The 7,704-nt window shown below is 38.1% G+C and overlaps 1 pseudogene across 2 annotated transcripts; it reads right to left on the bottom strand.

The window, feature by feature from the left end:
* Positions 1-596: 596 nt before the first annotated feature.
* On the bottom strand, positions 597-4,190 carry LOC148880511 (putative disease resistance protein RGA3 pseudogene; annotated as a pseudogene). 2 transcript variants are annotated; one of them, XR_016104582.1, is made up of 3 exons: positions 4,071-4,148; positions 3,564-3,931; positions 597-3,156 (listed from the first exon to the last, which is right to left on the bottom strand). The product of XR_016104582.1 is annotated as a putative disease resistance protein RGA3 pseudogene, transcript variant X2 (transcript). The 2 variants fall into 2 exon arrangements; XR_016104581.1 differs by having other exon boundaries at positions 2,106-3,931; positions 4,071-4,190.
* Between the last annotated feature and the right edge of the window lie 3,514 nt (positions 4,191-7,704).

Below are 7,704 nucleotides of genomic sequence, written 5' to 3'. Positions count from 1 at the left end.
ATTCTAAACTATTGGGGCCAAAAAAAGGGAGATTGTCATAATAAAAATGGGGGCAACTCCATATGCGTTTAGAAGGAATCTTTCTCCTCCTCCAAAAATGCAAGAATGGGTTAATGGAGCAAGGAGAGGCCATCTGACGTGGCCTGAATTACTTTAGTATATATATAAATATAAAGATTAGAAGATGACATAGTTATTGAAACTGAAGGACCACCTTGGATAGCTCTGTTAGGGGGTTAGGGACCTAGGGACCTAGGGTTGGTGCGAGAATTATGAACCTAATTTGACATTGGTTGGGTTAGTATAAATTCTTCAAAATCGGGATCATAAAAAATTGAAATAAATATAGCCCCCTCCCTTTCTAACAAGTACTACCCTACTGTTTCGTCTTTTCATTTGATTACACATTCAACCTTTAGTCCAGGTAAGATGTCACTTGGATGTTAATGGTATGTGCCAGCTTCATCACCATATGCTACCCTACTCTGTTGCAGGGTAGGTTTTCCGGTTCTCTTGTTTAGGAATTTTTAGCTCTGAACCGTCTTAATACATAAAAGCAGTGCTCCACTGTAAAACAAAGAGAAATAGCAGAGAGATTAAGATTTAAGAGAGTGAAAATATAATTGATGTGGTTATGTGTATGAGAGAGAGAGAGAGAGAGAGAGAGAGAGAGAGACGCCACATATCATCTGATCTGGTATGATCTTCATATACATAGAATAAAAATACATTCATCAATCAGTTGAGATATAAAATCTTTGGGATGTGAGCTACCTTTTCCCACTCCTCACCTGTATCCTTGGAACATCTTTCTGTTAAGACAGGACATTTTTCAAGCCACATCCTTTGTAGATTGGTGAGACGTCGCATCCCTTCCGGTAGATACATTAGATTATTGCAACAGTAAACCCTTAAGCTTTGAAGTGAAGCAAGAATCCCTACCCACTCTGGCAAGGCAACAAAGCTACAGTTGCAAATTCTGAACTCTTGCAATCTGTTGAGCTGTTGAAGTTCCTGAGGAAGAGACCTGAGGTTAGCCCAACCCAAAATCTCTAATCTCTGAAGGGACATGAGCTGTTGAACAATCACCCCAAACTCCGTTGGAAATGATTCTGGCTCATCAGAAAATTCACCAACTCTTAACTCCTCTAAGGCAGGAAAAGAGTCTAAGTGCATTGCTGCTGACTTTAGCACCAAACTTGTGGTTCCTTTAAGGTGTAGTTTCTTAAGAGAAGGAAACCGACTTGGCATAGTTCTCAACTTAATGCAGCCTTCAACTGCCAATTCTTCAAGGCATGGGAAAGAAGTGAAGACCGCCATTTCAGACCATTCTACTAAATTCTCCATCCAAGATAAGCAAAGCTTCTTCAATGAAGGGAATGCCATTCCACTGCCATTGCCATAGAAATCATTACCAATATACTTCACAGTCTCCATATTAACCAAGCTAAGTATCTTAAGAGAAGGAAACTGCCCAAGGGTTGGGACATTTTCACATTTATTGCAACTCCACAAGGTAATCTCCACCAAATTTTTGAGAAGCAAGCCACTCATCATCCATCTTGGGAACTTCAAACCATTAAAAGAGTAAATCTCTAAGCATTTCAATTTTGGGTGAGGTTCCAACCATTCCAAGACATCGCCGTGATCGCTGTAATTTATTGGATCAGACCCCCACCACAATTTTAGTGTGTGAAGATTTGGCTTTTTCTTCAAATTTGCTATCTTGGCATCTTCTCCATTTCTGACATTCTCCAAACCAGAAATACTTAATTCACCTCTAAGGGGTAGGTTTTGCAACTCTCCAATACCCCGTCCACTATCCTTACCCACAATATATTGAGACAGTGTTTGAAGGCAACTCAATCTCCCTATCCCAATGGGCATCTCCATGGAGACACTAGCCCATCTTGTAAGTACAAGAAAAGAGGCTGTAATTACAAGATGTCTCGAGTTTATCAACTTTCTTGTTTCTTTGGGAAGCTTTGTAGACATTTCAACTTTCAGTGTCTGCAAACTGTGGAGGCCAGTCATGGATTCGGGCAATGCTTCAATGTTATTCCTGGAGACATCTAGGTATCTTAAGTGTTTCATTTTTCTGATTGAAGATGGCAACTCATCAATCCCTGTTTCACTTAAATCAAGCACACGCAGGTACTTAAACTTTAAGAGCATACTGTTAAAGACTTTGGTGGAAAGTAGAGTTCCTTGTGAAATAAGAGTTCTCAATCTCTTTGCCTTGAACAAAGTTCTCAGAACTGTTGTTGTATGATCGCTGGGAACCAATGACAAATGACGAATGCTGGAGATGTCTTCAACCCTTCCAAGCTCCATAACTGAGCATGCAAACCCCGAAACAAATCGTGCAAGGTCATCACAAGATCATGCATCCTGCATGTTTTTATATCTTCAAATCTATTCTTTTCTTCATCTTGAAAGAAGGAATTTGAGAACAAATGCTTAAAGTATTCATTAGCGATGTCTTCCATTTGCTTCTTTCCTTTGGATGGTTGAAGGAATCCTTCAGCTATCCACATTTGTACTAACATCTCTTTCTCGAATTTCCAATCCTTGGGAAATATCGAACAATACGCAAAACATTGCTTCAAACGTGATGGCAAATGATCATAACTCAACTTTAATGCAGGTAAAATCCCACTTTGGTGTTCAGGTAGGTCCCAAATTTCATTGTTTTGAATGGACACCCACTCATCTTCATCCTTCATAGATTGCATCAAGCCTCCCATTGATTTCACTGCTAGTGGAACACCCTTACACTTCTTCACAATCTCTCTTCCTATGGAAACCAAAGTGGGAGTCTCCACTGCTCCTGCATTCCCAAATGCCCTTTGCTTGAATATGAACCAACAGTCTTCATCTGATAACCCTACCAGATTATGCACACAGAGAGCACCCATGATTGATGCAACATTGTTGTTTCGTGTAGTCACAAGGACTTTGCTACCTCTACCGGCAGTGCTTCTTAAAGACATCTTCAAATGCTCCCATTTTTCACCATCTTCATTCCAAACGTCATCCAGTACCAGTAGAAATCTCTTGCCTCTGAGTTTGTCCTGGAGTTCTCTTTCAATGGTGTCCAGGTTCAATATGTCACACCTAGGTCCTGTGGCTGATTCCATGATTTCTCTGTGTAGTCTTTTCACATTGAAATCATCAGAAACACAGACCCACATTTTTAAATCAAAATTATTCATCACCAGATCATCATTGTAGACTAATTTAGCAAGTGTGGTCTTCCCTAGCCCTGCCATTCCAACTATAGAAATGACTGAAACAATCTCTTGATTGTTTGAGCTAATTAACAAATCGACTATCTTTGATTTATCATCATCCCTTCCAACAATTGTTGTTGAGTCATAGATGATCGAAGAGGTCTCTCGGCCCTCTCTGTAATCAGGAGCTGTAACCATGGCTCCAGCAATAAATTGGAATATTTCCTTGTCCCTAGAAATTTCGTCTAATGTCTGGTTTATCTTTCGAATTCTATAAGCCATCTTGAGACGAAATGCAAATGGGTTTGAGACAGAAAGAAATTCGCATACCTTGTTCATCGCATAGTTTCTGGTTTCCATTTCGCGTTTAAGAGATTCGTATGCAAGCTCATCTAACATGTCGTCGGTGTCATAAGCCACATCCTTGAGCTTTATCAACCAAAGCCTCACGGCTTCTTCCTCTACTAGACGCCTATCAGCATCTCGTAGCACAGTTTGAATCATGGTGAAGGTGCGCTCCAGCCTTTTAAGCTCCCTCTTGAAGCCTCTAAAAGCAAGACCCAAATCCTGAGCAGCAATGGAAACCACTTTTTTCAAGATTTCCTCTGCCAGAAAACTGACAATAGCTTCAGCCATTTTGTTGTAACAAACAAGGCCTTTCTGGGATCGTACAATGAGCAGGTGACAGCAACCTGCAGCTGATGGAGAGAATATGAAATTAACAAGGAAAGAAGAAAGGAGACCGAAATATTGCTTAATGTGAAGCAATGAGTTTTCTACTTCCCAGCAGAATATGTTCTTCAACCAACCATGTCTTGCAGGCAAAGCAAAGCTTACCAGTTGCACCTTTTGCTTTGCCGCCTCCATTTACTTGGTTTCCTTATTGCAGTTTGGAATCAATAAAGGGTTTGTGTGGCTTTCTTTTGGCTTCTTATGAAATTATATGGCATACTCTCTGTCTTCTTTAGGTATAATGTTATTATTTTCGTAGCTTGATCTTGAATTGGAAATTGGTTTGATGTTGGTAAAACCCGCAAAATAGAAATAAAGGAATCAATCAAAGGGTAAAACTTGCACTTGCTGTTTGGTTTGATGTTAGTAAAACCCACAAAATAGAAATAAAGGAATCAATCAAATGGTAAAACTGCACTTGGTGTTTGTTTCCGTATCTGAAAAATGCAGATAATTAAATTTTATAAATATATTAATAACCGTACGTTTAATTTTTAATGTATCAATCAAGAATCCTAGAACCTATTATATATATTTTTTACAAATTAATATAAGAATAAAGCTATTATTATGTTATTTTCTACTAAATTTCAAGGCACGGAGCATATACAACTATTATATGTGAATTATTATATTAATTATTTTCTATTTTTGTATTTTTAATTTTTAATATTAACTAAAATGTCCACTAAAAAATTAATTCTCAAATGTTTAGTTAACAATATTTTTATTTTTGTAAACAATAAACAAGTTATTATAAAATGTAATTAAAATATCAATTAAAATTTTATAAAAATATATAATATTAACTTAAAATATATCAATTATATTAAATTTTCTAAGATACCATCATATGCAAATTAATAATTTTTAACTACTAAAATAAGTATTCAATTATTAATATTTTTATTTCCATAAATTTTATGAGATAAAAAATCATTTTTTGATATAAATATAGATTAGTGGATTTGACAAATTCAATTTGTATTATATTCTTGAGTATTTTGTAAATAATGTTTTTATTTTTATAAATAATATATATGCTTTTATTTAATTCAAATTAAAATATTAATTAACAATTTATAAAATTTTAAGATACATATCATGTTCAAATTTATAAATATTAAGTACTAAAATAATTATTCTATTACTAGTATCCTTATTCGTATAAATTTCTTGAGATTAAAAACCACTTTTTGATATAAATGTGGATTTAAGAAATTATTTATTCTATTAGTTTACAAAATATTAGTTTTGAATATTATTTTTTATTTAGTTTGAATTATTGAATACAAATGTATGTTATTTGTTTGCATTACACGTGTATGTTAGGCTTTAGTGCTAGGTGATTTGGGTTCGAATTGCTCTAGTTGCAATTTCTACATGTAAAAACGCAAGTAGAAACACGTCAACTCATATTGATATGCGCGATTCAAAGGATACGGCTTTAATCATAGCATATCCCGTATCCCCCCTAGCCAATACGAATATGATATCGACAAGTCCGACAAAGGCGCTCCACATGTATAGAGAACCTCATCTTGGAAAAGAGGGATTGAAGATGAGAGACAAGGGCTCGGTTCTCTTCAACATCCCTCGTAGCCACATCTTAGAAACGAACTGTAGGTTGATCGCTAGTGCAGTGAGAAAAGTGTTAGACATCCCAAGTCCTATAACCCTAGGGAAACCCTCTCGAGGAAGGATGATTCGTATGCAGGTAGAGGTTGACCTACGGAAACCCCTCTTCAAAGGCTTCTTCCTCAAGCACTTAGGAAGTCCAACATGGATTCGCTTTGCATACAAAGGTCTCACCCGTCTTTGCTCCTATTGTGGCCTGGTTGGGCATCAATGGAAGAAATGCAGGCAAATCCCACAAGGTATCACCCACGAAGAGATTTTCTCTTAATTGGAGAACTGTTCGATAGAAGCGCCAAGAGAATGGTTAAAGATAGAATTTAAACCAGAGAAACCACTAAAAATTCCAACTTACCAAGCTACACCGGCCACATGTAGACAGACACAAATAGTTCGGTGAGACGCTAGTTCAGATGAGGATTCAGAAGACAAACTCCTAGAAAAAAGGCCAAGGCTACTAGAGGCACCGGAAAACCAAAGGAACTGGCAAGGAAGTATGGCATCCCATAAGCAAGAGACCAAGCCAGTCGAAGGAGGTGAAATGTCAAAGAGGAAGCGTGCTGAGTTGACTCAGTCCCTGACTCGGGTGAAGAAGATGAAAGAAAGCCAGGTCTCAAAATTCGTACCCAGCATGGCGGTGATTACAGGCCAAGTCTAGGGTACTGAATCCAATTTGAATTCAAAAGAAATCATTAATCCCCAAAATAAGAAAAATAGAGGAGGAAGACCCCCGCGTTATAAAGTCACAATGATGAATTCTACCCCAACTTTTGTTAATCATGATCCAAGCAACATCGAGAAGAATGAAGAACAACCGATGACATGTGAGGCCTACATCCGAAGCTGGATAGCTACCCTTAAGAAAGAGAACTCGGTGTTTACGACCCCGGCCCGACCATAGAAACCCCAAACTAAGCAAAGCCCATCACAACTTGAACCTCTCCACATGTTGGATGATGCCACGTGGATCAAGCACTAGGACCCTGCCTCAAGCAAGCCACTCCCATTACCTCTGTACTGGTCAAGGTACTCAACACCTTCTATGCAATAATTCTGTCCATTTTACTTACACTGAAATCTTACTATTATATCTTGTTTTACTATTTGGATTTGCACCTTCTACTAATAAACAATAAGATGAGAATCTTGACCTAGAACATTAGGGGGGGAAAGGAAGAGAAACCCACCGAAGTCTAAAGAATTGGATTTCAGTTTGGAGTCCGGACATTATCTTCCTATCCGAAACCAAAATGAATGATCAAGAATCTGAAACCCTCTGCAGAAAACTACACTACTACAACTTTTGTAACATTGGAGCAAGGGGACTCGGTGGTGGACTTCTTTCTGGTTGGAAAGACAATGTTGCCATCAAAATAATCGACTCCACCCAAAGACATATAGAGGTAAAAGTTGAATCAAACCCTCGAAACCACAGTTGGTTCATCCTACTGAACACACCATGGATAGCAATCAGAGACTTTAATGATATAACCTGCACCTTGGATTATGAGGGAACAAGCAGTAGAGTTCACACTTCACAACCCTTACAAAACTTCATAGAGCACTTCAGCTTCCTAGATCTAGGGTGTCTTGGCCTTTTTTTCACATGGACGAACAAACAATCAGGGAGGAGGAAAGTCTGTGAAAGGCTTGACAAATCCTATGCAAGTCCACAGTGGGTGGACTGGTTTTAAAATGCCAAACTCTATGCCCTACTTGCAATAAATTCAGATCACAACCCCCTCATACTCACCACATCCCCCCTACCATGGGGGGAAGAAACCCTTTCACTTCCTTCCAATGTGGGCAGAACATGAGGGATATAGTTGAATCATTCAAGAGTAGTGGAGGAAGGAAATCAGAGGATCAAGAGCATACATAATAGCAACCAAGTTAAAAGCAATTAAAAAGGAATTAAGGCTTTGGAACAAAATGACCTTTGTGAAAACCATTGCCACCCTAAAAAAGATAGAAGTTGAGCTTTTGGAGGAAAGGAAACACTCAAGCAGCAAGCTCAAAGAACTAGAGGACCAATACAACAACTGATTGAAGTATGAAGAGCAACTCCGGACACTAAAGTCAAGGGAACTATGGCTGCTAAAGG

Source organism: Nelumbo lutea, chromosome 1, assembly GCF_056320005.1.
Source record: "Nelumbo lutea isolate HS-2025 chromosome 1, American lotus-T2T, whole genome shotgun sequence".
Lineage (NCBI taxonomy): Eukaryota > Viridiplantae > Streptophyta > Magnoliopsida > Proteales > Nelumbonaceae > Nelumbo > Nelumbo lutea.
The sequence above is the reverse complement of the archived record's forward strand: the minus strand, read 5'-3'. Positions and strand labels throughout refer to the sequence as shown.